Consider the following 15,635-nt stretch of genomic DNA (forward strand, 5'->3'; position numbering starts at 1 on the left):
AATCTTTAAAAAATAACCACGGACTGTCACACAATTATATGTATGTAATAATTAAGAGGTTCTGAAGTGCAACAAACATTAACCTGAATGTGAAAATCTGGATTCTTGCGTGAGATTCAGACATTAATTAGAGATATCTTGGATGAACTACTGTAACCTTAAGTGTTTCCAACTCAAAATCCAGAGTAGACCAGATCAGCTGTTCTCAAGATTTTTTTTTTTTTCAAAACTTGGGGCTCCCTAACACCTGTCAAATCTTGTAAGAATGAAAGTAAACAAAGAAAATGTTGATGAGGCTATATGTTGCTACTTTCTTTTTAATTGGAACCTCAAATAGAAATGACTCTTCTGTACATTTTGCTTTTCAATAGTGCATCAGTTGACTACCAAGATTCTTTATTGCACCAACATTTCCACATCTTTTGTTCTGATACTCAAGACTTTATAAAGTGGATACATTAAATTCTTTAGAAATTGAGTTTGACATTTTCAAAACAGAGTTCCCTTTAAAAGGCATCCTTCCCTCTTCTCTTTCTTCTTTCTGTCTTGTTTTTGCTTTGGTTTCTTTATTCAGCCAGGCATGGGATGAATACTGGATAAGCAGCAAAGTAGCATCCCTGCACCATGGAAACCGCTTGCTCTCAGTTAAATTTAATATTCTGTCTCAATTCTAAGGTACTATTAACCAATTATGAGGCCCATCAATTTAATAAATTAACACCAAATAAACATACATAATTTGCAAAATACACCCTTCTTTCCAAATATTAAGATGAAAAAAGAAAACTTGGTTTTGTTAGATTTGGGGAAATTTGTAATTATATGCTATGTTTTTGTATATAACACTAAAAATGGTTGTAATATGATAAACGGAGAAAAGGTAATTGATCAATGACATACAAATACTTTGACATGGAACTTAAAAAAGAAAATAATAGCAGGTCTCTTAAGTTATAGGTGTCAAAATTCTTCAAGTCGAAATCCATGACTAAACATACTGGTAAGTGAGCAAGGGAATTGTCCCTGCTATGTCTACAGTTACTGGTGTTGGCTAATAACTGAATGACAAACATATATGATAATCTGAAATCTAAATATGCAAATATAAAACAGAAGAGATTATTGTCATTCCAGGCTATAATTAGTATATATTTGCATTTTCCAGAGGCATTATTTCCTCACTTGATGGCATTTTTTGACACAGCATCAATACCAATATTTCAGTTCACTATACAAAGTGTAACCTGGTGCATCCGGGAAACTATGATATCTAAATGGCATGGATGGGTCAGGAAGATGAACTGAATTTTGAGATGTAACTGCCTAGGACTTAAATTGCTCAGTGACGTCTTCTTTTATGCTCTGGAGCATTACTTTCAATTTCAACCTTTAGGCTTGGTCCATTTACCAAGTGGTGAAATCAGAGCAATTGATTCTTCTGAACCCATGCCAGTTACAGCCCATGTAGTTCACCCAGACCATGCACAACCCCCTGAGTGGTATTGTTGCACTTGGAGAATTCTTCCACCATCAATGCTTTGCAATGAGGAAGGTGTATAATCTGGACTGAGATCACAAGTGAGCCTTCGCGGGGCACAGCACCTTGTAACAAAGTTATTTCACATTCTTGTGCGACATTTCTTACAAGCGTTATTTGTAGAGAGGAATGAATGAAATTCCAGGAAGAAACATCTCAAAAGTTCTCTTTTAATTAATGACTTATCCATTTACTGAAGATATACTTTCCAGATAGCACAAAGGCACATAAATTTATTATGTTCTCTGTATCCCACTGAATAATTACAACAACTGGCATGTTTTATACTAGGAATTGGGAAATAAAATAATATGTTATAAGATATTTAATAAATTTCAATTATATATCACAATAATTATGTTTTTTGTTGGAAGCAGATGATATAAACAGAAAAGTATGAATCTTATAAAAGTTCAAGTGAGTTATTTAAAACATTTAATTCTAAAGACAATTTAGTAGACGTCACATATATACGGTATTATATGAATGTATATTCATTTACTATATATGTGCATATAAAAATGTATTTACTAAACGTAGAGAGAAGAGTAAACACTGGGGCAAACTAACTTAGAACCTGCTAGCATTCTCTGAAGGCTAATATTTTATTTATTTTTTAAACACATTCAAGAATATGGAAAACATATGCACATTTTAATAATAGCATAATGGTTTGTGGTGACTCTTGTAAGATTTATTTATTTTTATTGCAAAGTCATATATACAGAGAGAAGGAGAGACAGAGAGGAAGATCTTCCATTTGATGGGTCATTGCAACGTGGTGGCCGCAATGGCCAGAGCTGAGCTGATCTGAAGCCAGGAACCAGGAGCTTCTTTCCGGGTCTCCCACAAGGGTGCAGGATCCTAAGGCTTTGGGTCACCTTCAACTGCTTTCCCAGGCCACAGGCAAGGAGGAGGATGGGAAAGGGACTCGAACCAAACCCATATGAGATTCTGGTGTATGCAAGGCCAGGACTTTAGCTGCTAGGCTATCACGCTGGGCCCATCCTGCCTCTTAAGCAGCTAAATTTTGAATTCTATTATTTAGACGGTTCTTTCATATATCCTGGCTATGAATTATTAGATAGTTATCATGAAGTTATTTTCCCCAATTGGCGGCTTTGTTTTTATCCTTTCAGAGTCTTGGGTCAAGTGAATGCTTTTTATTAAGTGAATGATAAAACAAGCATAATTTTAAAATGAGCAAAAGATTTAGAAAGATACACTTCATAAAAGAATATGTGCATGCGGCAAGCACATGAAAAGACATTAGCGTGCTACCTGCTAAAATCGCCATGAAAGAGCCTTGCATTCCCATTAGAATGGCTGAAAAGGTCAATACACAGCTAACTCACCAAATGCTAATGAGATGGTGGGAAAATGGATTTCCCCACTCCTTAGTGGGAGTATAAAAGGGATATAGCCACTATGTCAATCATTCTGAGATGTCTCTCAAGCAAACAAATGCCTGCTAGTTAATCCGACAGTAGCCTCCATAGACGTTCATACTAGACAAATGAAACTGTTTACACAAAAGCCTGTGTGGTGGGACCAGCAACATGGCACAGCCAGTGAAGGTGCTGCTTGTGATTCTCCTGGTTGAAGCCTCAGCTACTCTGCTTCTGATCCCGTTTCCTTCTACTGCGTGTCGCAAGGCAGGGAAAGATGCTTCAAGTACCTGTGGCCCTGCGCCCGCATGGGAAACTCAGATACTGTCCCTGATGCCTGGCTTTAACAATGGCCTGGACATGACTGCTGTGGTCACTTGGAAAGCGAACCAGCAAATAGACGATTTTTTTCTCTGTCTCTCCCTCTCCATCACTTCGCTTTTAAAATAAATATATTTAAAAAAAAAACTATGCAGTAATGTCATAGAATTATTTATAACCACCAATAACTGGAAAAATGAATCAAATTGATGCAGTTTATCTTAAACATGGGACTTGTTCGACTGGTTGTACAGCATGCAATGGATTACTACTTGACAGTGAAAGAAATAACCTTCATGAAGTGCTACCTATTTGCAAACCCTGATCTCAAATGTGATATAGTGAATATCTATTATACACAATGCTTATAATAAAAAATATGGAAATGAGGAATAGATAAGTGAATACCAGGGGTTATGAAGGTAGATAACACGAAGAAGAATAAAGGGCAGTCTAGGGAATTCCTCTGTGGAAACAGTGTTACTGTATCTTGATTACAATGGAGGTTATACAAACCTGCACTTGTGACGACCTGCTATAATGTGAAACCTACACAAGCAAGAATGAGTACATGCAAAAACGCAGTGACACACAAGTACAGTCTGCGGTCTGTTTTATCACAGAATTCTAATCAGTCCTTGTTTGGGGCTTGCCCTGCTCTTACACTGGAGGAAGCTGGGGGAAAGGTACATAGACTCTCTCTGACCTGCTTTTAAAAACATCAGTTAGCACATTTTCTTTCCACAGAAAGCTATTGCTTTAAAATTTTTTAAGAAATGTCAAATTAGATTAACTTAAAAATAAAAATCCTGGGCCCAGCACAATAGCCTAGTGGCTAAAGTCCTCACCTTGCATCCGCCAGGATCCCATGTGGGCAGTGCTTCATAACCCGGCTGCTTCACTTCCCATCCAGCTCCCTACCTGTGGCCTGGGAAAGCAGTCAAGGACAGCCCAAAGCCTTGGGACTCTGTACCCACATGGGAGACCCAGAAGAGGCTCCTAGTTTCTGGCTTCAGATCAGCTTAGCTCCAGCCATTATGGCCACTTGGGGAGTGAATCAGCAGATGAAAGATCTTTCTCCCTCTGTCCTCTCAATAAATTTGACTTTCCAATAAAAAGAGATAAATCTTAAAAAAAAAAAAACAAATAAAAAGAAAATGTAACTATCTAGTTTAGGAATATGCTGAACATGGAAATGGCTGCACATTTAGGGTTATTCTGCACCTTTCTGGAATCAATACAACCAGGTATATTTGTGCCAGAAACACTACTGCCACTCAAGTAGACAGGACTTTGGATTCCAAGAGTTTCTTCTCCAACTCTTGGCCAGCAAATGGAAGGCATTTCTGTGCTACAATCCCCTCAAGGAAGTAGCGAGAGGGATACAGAAGACCTGGGGTGTCAAATGTCCTGTGATGAAGTTTATCACTCCGAAATGAAAGCAGTGTACAACAAGTCAGCTGGCTGTGAATTAAACACCTTTCATGAGCTGACAAGGGTCTTTCCAAGATTTATTGCACTAGTTTTATAGAAAAAAATTATAAGTAAAATTCTGGCTTATAACATATTGCAAAAGATAGATGGACACTTAGGTTCTTTACATTTTAATACAAATATCTATATTGAAATCATTGTTGCTCTATACAAGTATATCATGATGCAGCAGCCAGGGACGCTTGTTGAGGTAGTTTTGAAATATATTCATTCTAAATCCCAGAATCCTGTGCAGAGTTACCTTGGTCTACTTGATAAAACTTTTGGGATTCACAGTACAGCAATGCTTATTGGTTGATAATATAAGAACATGCTGCTTTGCTTGAGTAGTTGGCACACTGTAGGCTCTGAGTTTGAACTGACCCAAGCTGTAAGAACAAACTGTAGCAACAAAATGTGGCATATAGGTGCAGGTATATTCACATGAGAACTGTTCTCACAATTCTGCTAGATAGGCTTGGTCCTTGAACTACCTTAAGAGACGATATGTTCAGTCCTTGTAATTCACAAATTAAAATAGACCATGTCCAGCAGGCGTCCTTTTATGGCTTTATCTTTATGTTTAAATTGGCTGCTGCTCTTGAATATGATTCATGAGGCTTAAAATGGCCTTTCTGCTCTGGTCATCCTTCTGCAAGATTGTCATCTGCAATTGCCTACTGACAAAAAAAGAGTATGAATTGAGTTTCTACTGACCTATGGCAAGACACGGGCACTTGTGAACAACTGGATGTTTTAGAAGACCAAGTTCTCCCTCAAAAAAGGGGGGTCACTTCCCATTGTTCAGCGGATGCTTCCTATGTCATTCTAATAAAGATTGTATCCACTAAGGGTTGGGCCCCATGCCATGTCTGAAGTTGACTTCTCTGCTCTGATATCTGCTTCCGTGTGTGTTTCGTTACTTATCTTTATTCATTATTTGAATGTTGCTATTGGAGTGGGTTGGTGGCAAAATATTCGAATTGTCATGACAATTAGAAACTAATTTTTCTAATCTTGTTGCTGGCTACCAATTGTGAGTTTACACATACAGATTTTACTGATCAAATATAAATTATTTTCTTTCCCCAAAAATATTTTGATATGAATTAGACTAAAATTGCAGACTGGGTCTCTTCATTAATCTGTGTGTTGAGCAGCGTGACGTAAGGTCAACAGATGTCTAGCGAATTTTAGAGCACTAATAATTTCGTTCAAAACCCAGAGTCCCTCACCATTCTCCCGTGTATTTTCCTCTTTCCTCTTTCATCACCACAAGCCTAGAGGGGATGAAAGTAGTGCTCATATTTCCCATACAATATGGTAAGGTATCACCCCGGGGAAGACTCTCTGATTATTTTTATATTGAATGAGTCTTATTTCATACAAAAGCTTATAGTTTCCCCTGCTAATGGCATCAGTAATACCCCAAAAGAGGTATTAAGTATTGCTTCTTCATATAGCTCCTGGACCACTGAGTCTAGGATAGAACAATGAATCATCAGCCTTAACATGGAAGGCAAGAGTGGGAAAACGTGCTAGTCGGGAAGGATTGAAATTCTACAAATGAAATTCTACAAATTCTACAAATTGAAATTCTACAAACTCACTACAAATGCCTGAGACTGAATTATTATTTGCATATGATGGCTTTGAAATTCTATATATGTGGCCCTGATCACTGATTGCTCACTTTGATATGAAACATAACAGTTTCCTTTGATATCCAAATTGGTGACAGTACGCTTCTTGTCTGGGATTTCCACTGCATCTTAGTGGACAAGAGCCTACTACATCAGGAGTTTTGTATCAGTAGCTTCAGAGATGGAACTGGATAGAGACAGAGGAACACTTGGTGCCATGAGTTATGTCCACTAGCATGTTATATCAGCTTGTTGAATTATATCCTAGCTGTTTTTTTTTTTCTAAAGAGATAATAGTGTCTTTTAGATTCTTTCTTTCTTTCTTTTTTTTTTTTTGGAAAATCCTCCTAGCATAGATTTCTCCTTCATTGAAGTTCCCTGGATTATACAGGTTTCTTTTTCAAAAAGGCAATTCAGTGGTGGTGGTGGATTTTAAAATGCTTGAATTGGCTTTGAGGCTTGGATTATCTAAATCTGTGATGCACTAGTAAGACTGTTCATCAAAGAAAACTTGGGGAGCGAAATAAGAAAACTGAAGATATCCCAGGCCTCTTGCTTCAGAAACCTCCAGTCTTGACGAGTTGTTTTTTTGTTGTTTTTTTGGTTAAAAGATTTTGGAACCTCTATATCACTCTGGCTACAAACTACAAACCTACTAGTTGATTTGGTACATGTCCTGAAAATATATTTCATGTGATTGATTTTGAGAAACTTGCATTCCAGGCAAGCTTTCTAAATTTGTTGCTCAGAAGCCATGTGGAGCTCCAAATCTAATGCACACACAAAGCCCTAAATCGTGAACCTGCATCAAACAAATTTTCTCAAAGGGGACAACTCCGAATCTCACAAAGGGAAGCCTTAGGCTGATGCAAACTCAGAGATAAACAAATAGTTACTATGATTTAAGACACACAGAGCTTGAGAGTCTCAGAGAGGACACACACACACACAACAGAGATATATACATATGCACACAGTAACTTCAAGAAGTACACATTGGAAGTCTCATTTGACCTGTTACGACATCAGCTAAAGACACACTTGTCCCCATATTGGAAACCTGAGTCTAATTCATACTCCTGACTCCAGTTAAGCATGAATGCAGAGCCTGTGAGGGCGCGGGGACTCACTCAAGCAGTTGTATTTCTGGTACTCATCAAGGACACTGGAATGGGATTCCTACCCCAGTTTCTCTCTGGCATTGCCCGGGTACTTTGGTTGTGGCTATTTGGGGAGTAAACCACTACATGAGAATGCTTTCATTCTCTCTTACTCTCAAATAAATAAAATTTTTTAAATTACTAAAAAGTTCATGGAAAGTACTCTTTTCATCCTGTTTTCCACAAATTGATAAGTACCCTTGTCTGTCTCCCATTGGTTCTGTTTTCCCTGGAGAATACTAATACCACTTACAACATGAGTCCTTAAATGAGGGTTTTGCTCATAGAGACAAATATCGAATCATAAAATCCTTAAGAAAACAAGAGCCTGTAATTTTTAAATGCCAGTTGTGTGTGTGGCCTCTTCCTGAATTTTTATGTATAACAAATGCAGACAGAAAATGAAAATAAGGCTTTAATCTTTAACCCAGAACCTTGCAAAGTGTGGTCCCAGAACTGGTAACATTAGAGTTACTTGAGAGTTTGCTGAAAATGTGAATTCTCAGTTTCACTCAAAACTATTAATTCACAGTCAGTCTTTTACCAAGTGCCCTTGGTGATTTGTGTGCTTATTAACCTTTGAGAAGCACTAGTTCTGAGCCTAACAGAAACATGCTAACATTGCATAGCTATAAGCAGCTGCGTACCAGATGTGCCCAGGGAAGGGCTCACTGCCTGGCAGCACACACATTTCCTTCACGTCAGTGTCCAGCTGTTGGGGATCTCTGTACTGGTAGCTGGTGCTTGCTGCTAACTAGCATCTCCCTTTAAGGTTTCTTCTGATACAAAGCATATTTCACATCACCATGTTCCAGATCAAGATCCAGTTCCAGGCATGACAGGGATGAGCAGTGCGTGTAATCCATTCCAGAGCCTTGGTGATCTGCTTGGAAACAGGCTCATTAACTCATTCGTTATTCGGGTGTCACAGGCTACTCTGACATCACTTGTGTGTTTCAGAGTCTTGGTAACTTTCTGCTGCCCTGGTTTGTACTTGGAAGTTTTGCTTCCAAGCCAGGGTGTTTCCACCTCCTGATAGCCTTTCACAGAAATGCCTGCCTGGATCAGACTCTCTGCTGAATTCTGGCCAATGGACTATACTGTCAGCACTCACGGCAGTTGAGTGACTGGTGTCAGTCCGACACACACTTGTGTGACCCTAGCTTCTTCTGATTCTGCTTTTCAGGCTGCTCTGCCTCAAACAGGCTCATGAACTGTCAGCAACTGTTGCCTTGCACAGAGGGATAGGCACTGTAGGCACATTTTGTTATGCGTGAGAACACAAAAGCATTTTACAAAAGGAGAGGCTGTGAGTGTATTTAATCATGGGGAGCTAAATGTTGTGCATTTGTATTGTCGGAGCTACCTTTTCTGCTAATAAAACCATAGGCAAAACAGTTTAATTGGGCTAGAACAAAAAAAAAAAAAACCCTGAATCTAGTGATCAAGAAAGACTTGGTGTTTTATGATCCAATCAGTTGCTTAAATGAAATAATGGGCCTCAAGCTCCTAGCATGATGCCTGCTCCACAGGGTTATGTGTTAATAAATGTGGTTCTCTTTTTCCTGGCATTCATTTCAAATAACACAGAAGGTATTGCTTTGATGTGATAGGTAAGCTGGCTTTGGGGTCTGTATTTCTAAATCTGACTTCTGGAGCCTATTTTAAGCATCGTAAGAAACGTTTGGGAAATTCTTACGGGTAGTGCAACCATTACAGTCAGTAGCACTTCATCAAGAAAAGTTGCCATGTTTTCTGAGAGCGGTCATCCTAACATCAATAAAAACTACACAACATTCTTTGCAAGAGGCATGGACGTTGCATGAGTGTGAGCCAGCTTGTAGACGAAAGGTAAGCGTTCTGCTCAACTTGGTTCATATCACAGAGCATCTGGTTTACGTAGATAACGAAGACCATTTGTCCAGACACCTGGCATGTGCAAATTGCCTCTCGTTTTATACTTTCAAATTAGGAATCTGGGACCCCTGCAAGGTAATGAATAAATAACAGGGCTAAGGGCTTGCAGGCCAAAGTCATTGTTAAAATAAACAAGTTTGAAGATTTAACCAGTCAGCCACTCTGCGAGCACTGCAATCCGTTATTCATCATTATTCATGTCTTCAATTCTGTAATTTCTTTTCCTTTTTTACTAAATGGTTTGTCCCTGTTTCTCCATTTTGATATCCATTAGCAGATGGTGCTTGATCTAAGTATGATTTAATATAATGAGTTTGCTTGGTATAAGAATGAGGTTAGCAGTCTTTAATTCTCTGTGCTTCCTAAACTCTCAGAAAATAATTGACCCTGGACAGACAGAAAAAAGTGAAGAATACATCTCTCTATTCCATGAGATTCCCTTATATCTAGTCCAATTTGGTCTTTTGGGGAAATGCCTCTCCCCAGTATTCTTTTATTTCTTTTCCCTTTTGAAAATTGGCTTCCAGGAGATATGTAGAAATAGTGACAGACAGCTGTTAGAAATCATAATATGTTCCTTGTACCAAGAATAATGGTATTTTTAACTACAGACAAGGAACTGTAAGTCAAAAAGAGAAAAAAGAATCTGTTACCTGCCAATGTTAAGCATTAGTGAGCAGGTGGAGCAGATGTTCTATTGGGGAGAAGATCTGAAGTCTCATTAGCATCACACCACAGAAGTCACCCCTTCTACGCGTAACAAAGTCCATGCTTCAGGAATGGAAGGTCAGGGCTGAAAGGAAGTGATTCAGGAAACCAACAGATCTCTGTGAGGATGAATAGAGGAAAGGGAAAAGAAATACACCGTAATCCTCAAGGATTGAAATCTACTTGCTGTGGCCAGCTTTGTGGTACAGTGGGTAAGCTGCCACCTGTGACACTGCTGGAGTCCCACATGGGTTTTACTTCTGATCCAGCTACCTACTAATGTGCTGGGGAAAGCAGCAGCAGATGACCCATGTAACCGTGCCCCTTCTCCCGTGCTGGAAACCTGGATGAAATATCAGGCTCCTAGCATTAGTCTGGCCCAACCCTGGCCATTGCAGTCATTTGAGAAATGAACCAGCAGATGTAAGATCCGTCTCTCACTCTCTCTTCCGTAACTCTAAGCACTCAAGTAAAGACATTCTTTAAAAGAATCCTAGGCCCCTTTGAAAAAAATTTCAAGTCATTACTAATTTGGTCGTATTTTCACTATTTCTATGTTTGGTTTGCTTAACACATATACTTCTTCACACACAAATAAATCCTAGACCATGAAACCTAATCAAATACAGAATGACAGTGAACTTTCAAGGTGGCCTTTGGCAACTCTTGTCATGTGTACCTGTGCCCTGGTGCACCTTTTATACACCAAGGAGACTGTTGACCTTTGTGACAGAAGGGGTAGTGTGGAAGTGACGATGTGTGCCTTATGCAAAGTTAGGTCACAAACCAACTGAGCCTTCTGCCTTGTGATCTCTTGAATCACTTGCTCTGGAGGAAGCTAGAAGCTGTGTGACAAGAACATTCAGGCAGTTCCAGGAAAATCCTATGATGAGATGAAACAAGGGCTCCTGCTTTCAACCACCTGCAAATTGTAAGCTGTATGTGGGACCTACCTTGGAAGGAAAATCTCAGCCCTTTGTCAATGTTTCATGTGCCTGCAGCTCAGGCCATTCACCTTGCTTTTATTCTCATGAAAAGCCCTACGTAAGAATCATTTACTTAGGCTGCTCTAAATTTCTGACCCATAGAAGATATGAAAGATAATAATGTTTCTTGTTATTTTAAGCTAATGGATTGCGCTGATTTATGATGCAGCCATAGATAATTAATACAGGCAAAAATCGAGGCTGGAAGTTTAAGTAGAAAAGTCAACCGATTAAATAAATTGGATGTAGTAGACCATCATGCCCAACATTATTCTACACATTGAAGTTAAAATTTTTAAAAAGCCTAAGTTCCCCAACCTCAGATACAGAGGAAAGCACATGGAAAGCTCAGCTCGTGCCTCACAGCTACCAAGAGCTGCAAAAATGAGGTTAGGAGGCCTTAGGAGGCATGGCATAAGGAAGAGGCAGGCGCCTAAGTGATGCACACTGCAAGAGTTCAGAGTGGACTGAAGTGAGGTGCTGCTTTGTGGAAAGAATGTGATCAAGAGATGGAGATGAAAATGAACCAACTCATTGTGGGAAGTTTAGCGTGTGTGTGTTGGAGGAGGGGAGAACTTTACATACTTAAATACTTGGAACATAATCTAGAAGTATAAACCTATAATTATTTGTTTAAAATAATTTACTTAAAAGTCACAGTTGCAGAGAGAGAGAGAGAGAGACAGAGAAGTGAGGGAAGTGAAGGAAAGCTTCTATCTGCTGAATTACTCCCCAAATGGCCACAAAAGCTATGGTTGGGCCAATGTGAACCCAGGAGTCAGGAGCTTCTTTTGGGTCTCTCATGTGGTGTAGAGGCCCGGGTACTTGGTCATCTGCTGCTTTCCTGGTGCAGTAACAGGGTGCTAGGTCGGAAGTGGAACGGCCATCTCAAATTAGTGCCCTGCTGGGTGCTGACATTACAGGTGGTAGGTTGATCTTTCACGCCACATTACTGAGTCCTAATATTAATTGTATGCACTAGAGATTGAGAGAGATCTGATTGTGGCTAGTGGAACTGAAGAAGAAGGGAAAATCTTTGAAAAGAAGAAAAGGAATCTCATTTTTCTTAAGATATGTTTTAGTTTTTATTAGAAATTATGAGGAACAAATAGTTTCCAAAGAATGTGGAAGCGAATTGTTTGCTTGCATCCACACAACTGGAGAGTGTATGAGTCACAGACCCAGCTGCTTCCACCACTGGATAAGTAATTTCCAGGAGTGGACCTGTAGAGACTGTCCAATCCCTGAAGTCAGTCAATGTGTTGTTCCCAGCCCATAGCTACTGCTTAGGTCAGCTAATGGGTGCCGTGTGAGACAGTGGGCCCAGTATTATTGAAGTTCTATTTTATAAGTGAAATCTTTCATTTCTTAGATCCAGAGGTCACAACCTTCAGGTGAGTACACAGAGAAATATTAAGAGTAAAATCATTCACCTAAAAGGCAGTGAAACTGTGAGAAGTACAAAAAAGTCATACCAGGGTCACACGGCGAGCTATGACGCAGATTCACTACCCTTCAAGGTTGCTGAACATAGTATGTGTTTAGCATTTGAGTCTCTTGAAGTATTAGAACTATTGTCAATGAAGATATTTTTCTTATTTCCCAATGCAATGCTTGTCCTGAAAGCTGGTTGGTCGAAGGCCATTCTTTCATTTGGTATGCAATACGATGATTCATTACAGCTGCTGTCACATTCCTGCTTGATGTTGGAGGAAGCTTTTGGCTGGCAGAAGGCACATGGAGTACAGATTTAATCAACCACACGGGACAGCAGCAAGTCTCATCTGCCATGCCAGTTGCCCTATACAAACTCTCTTCTGGAGTTACGTGCCCTGAAACGGGAGTTATTGTTGAAACCTGTATTCTGGGAGAAATCATCCTGTTTTCAAAGCAGTTCTTGCCAGAAAGTGGGAATGACATTAATAATACAGGATGGCCTGTCATTCGGACATTCCCCTTGGTGGTCAATTAGAGCTGGCGTCCTGGTGTGAGCAGCATCTGTTACTCTTAACTTCAGATTCTCTTCTTGGATTAGAGAACCAGAAGCTTTGGAATGCCTATCAGGAATCTTCCCAGTTCTGTAGGTGGCCTTCTCAAAGCTTAACTTTTGAAAAGCACCTCCTGCTAATCTTTTCCTTTCTTTTCTTCTTTAAAATCCGATGTTTTTTTTTTTTTTTTCTACAGCTGCCTAGGACAAGAAGAGCCCAGGGTTTGTTTTTTTCCCCCGGTAATATATCTGAAGTGTTAATACACTGCTTAACATTCTAATGGAAACAATATTCTTCAAGTTCAGAGCTTTCCAGGGGAACTATGGAAAAATACAAAAGATGGAGAAGTTTGATTTATCATGCCCAAGAGGAGCAGGGGCACAGGAAGGGGCTATAGTGGTTTATTTTGTTACTTAGGACATATTTGTCATGTTTTTTGTTAGCTAAAGCAAGTTACCCAAGGCCCATTGTCATAAGACAAAGCAATGACCATATTTTGTAACACTACCCTGCTCCTGTTATCCAAACATTGCCACATTCATCATGCCAGTAGTATTATCTTCATATTGGACCTCTTTTTAATTTTTCAGGCAAACTAGGTAGCAACTAAACAAAGCTACCTTTAATTGTCTTTGGGCAAAACTATATAAAGTTGACTGTATTCTTGTTTCACTTAAATATTTTCTAAATGTGTAATAAGCTAGTTGGTCTCATCTAACATATAACAGGCAAGAAAGAAAAGACATAGGAAAGAAAAGATATAGGAAATGTTTATAGCTCCTGCTTAAAGGCAAAACAAAACTCACAATAACAACATATGCAAATGCATGGGTATTACTATACAAACATGTATGAGATTCAGAGTCTAAAATGTATCAGATATGGAAATGGTAATCTGAAAATATCTATTGATTCTACAAATCAGCTTTATTCGGTAACCATTGTGCTTGTCATTTCCTGAGTAACAAGGTTCAGACTTAGCCATTGGGTTCCTAAGGGTTATGAGTATTTCTACTAAACCTTTCTATCTGAAACTGAATCCCCTCTTTGAACACACAGAAGAATTCTTGGTAAGTCCTTGTAGATTACCTCCTTGTTGATACAGTGGAAGGATCATGCAACAACAAAAAATTTTACTTTCTTAAAGTCTCCATTCTTAGTTGCCTTTTATAATGGGATTGAGGGCCTAGTGCAATAGCCTAGCAGCTAAAGTCCTTGCCTTAAACACGCCAGGATCCCATATGGACACCGGTTCTAATCCTGGTGGCCCCACTTCTCACCCAGCTTCCTGCTTGTGGCCTGGGAAAGCAGAAGAGGACGCCCCAAAGCCTTGGGACCCTGCACCTGCCTGAGAGACCAGGAAGAAGTTCCTGGATCCTGGCTTCGGATTGGCCCAGCTCTGGTCATTGTGGCCACTTGGAGAGTGAACCATTGGACAGAAGATCTTCCTCTCTGTCTCTCCTCCTCTCTGTATATCTACCTTTCCAATAAAAACAAAGTAGTGTTTAAAAAATATATGATGGGACTGATTTTATTTTTAATGCACAGGATCAGATGCTTCTACATGACTCCTGTGTGCTTTATGACAAACATCTTGGGGATGCTCTGCACCAAGAAGATGAGTTAAATCCTGCCTTTGATCTGGAGGGCCCGCTCTTTTCTTTTTAATATAATCACTGGTGATACCCCTTCAGACTTCAATGATGAATTCTGAAGAATATGAAGAGCAAAACAAAACAAAAAAGCTATCTAGAGCTGCAGATGGAAACTTAAGTATTTTGAGAATGAACTCTGCTAAGGCATTTTGCATACAAGGAATCCAAATCCATCAGTGGCAGCTGTTATTCTGTTTTTTTTTTTAATTAAAAATTTATTCACTTGTATTGAAAAAGGCAGATTTTCAGGGAAAGAGAGAGAGAGAATAAGATCGTCCAACCACTGGTTCACTCCCCAAATAGCCATAACCAGATCTGAGTGGATCTGAAGCCAGGAGCTTCATCCAGTCTCCCACGTGGGTGCTTGGACCATGCTCTGCTGTTTTCCCAGCCACAAGCAGGGAGCTGGATGGTAAGTGGAACATCCAGGACACAAATCAGTGCCTATGTAGGATGTTGGAGCTAGGATGTGGAAGATTAGATAACTGAGCTATCACATGGTTCCAGGCGTTATTGTTAAGATATGTTGGCGGTCATTAGGAAAAGGCATTAGCCAGAGAAGGACTGACACAGACCAGGGCAGGTGTCTGAGATGGAAGCTGTAAGGGATGATACTGTGTTGAAAAGATCTGTGGTTAAGCACGGGGTGATCCACCTGAGGATCTCCTGATTAGGACAGTGATTGGTCAGTAATCAGAAGTCCCACAGGTGAATTCAATGACGTGAAACATGGCTCGCCAAATGAATAAAAGCTGTCAGGTCGGGCATCGTGCTGTTTCTCTCTAAGAAGAATCTTCTGGCCTGGTCCACTTTGCAAAAGTTCTATTTTTTCTTATCTCATTACATGTCTCTCCATCTT

This window comes from Ochotona curzoniae, unplaced genomic scaffold, assembly GCF_017591425.1.
Source record: "Ochotona curzoniae isolate NIBS_2020 unplaced genomic scaffold, NIBS_Ocur_1.0 contig_2754, whole genome shotgun sequence".
In the NCBI taxonomy this organism is placed as follows: domain Eukaryota; kingdom Metazoa; phylum Chordata; class Mammalia; order Lagomorpha; family Ochotonidae; genus Ochotona; species Ochotona curzoniae.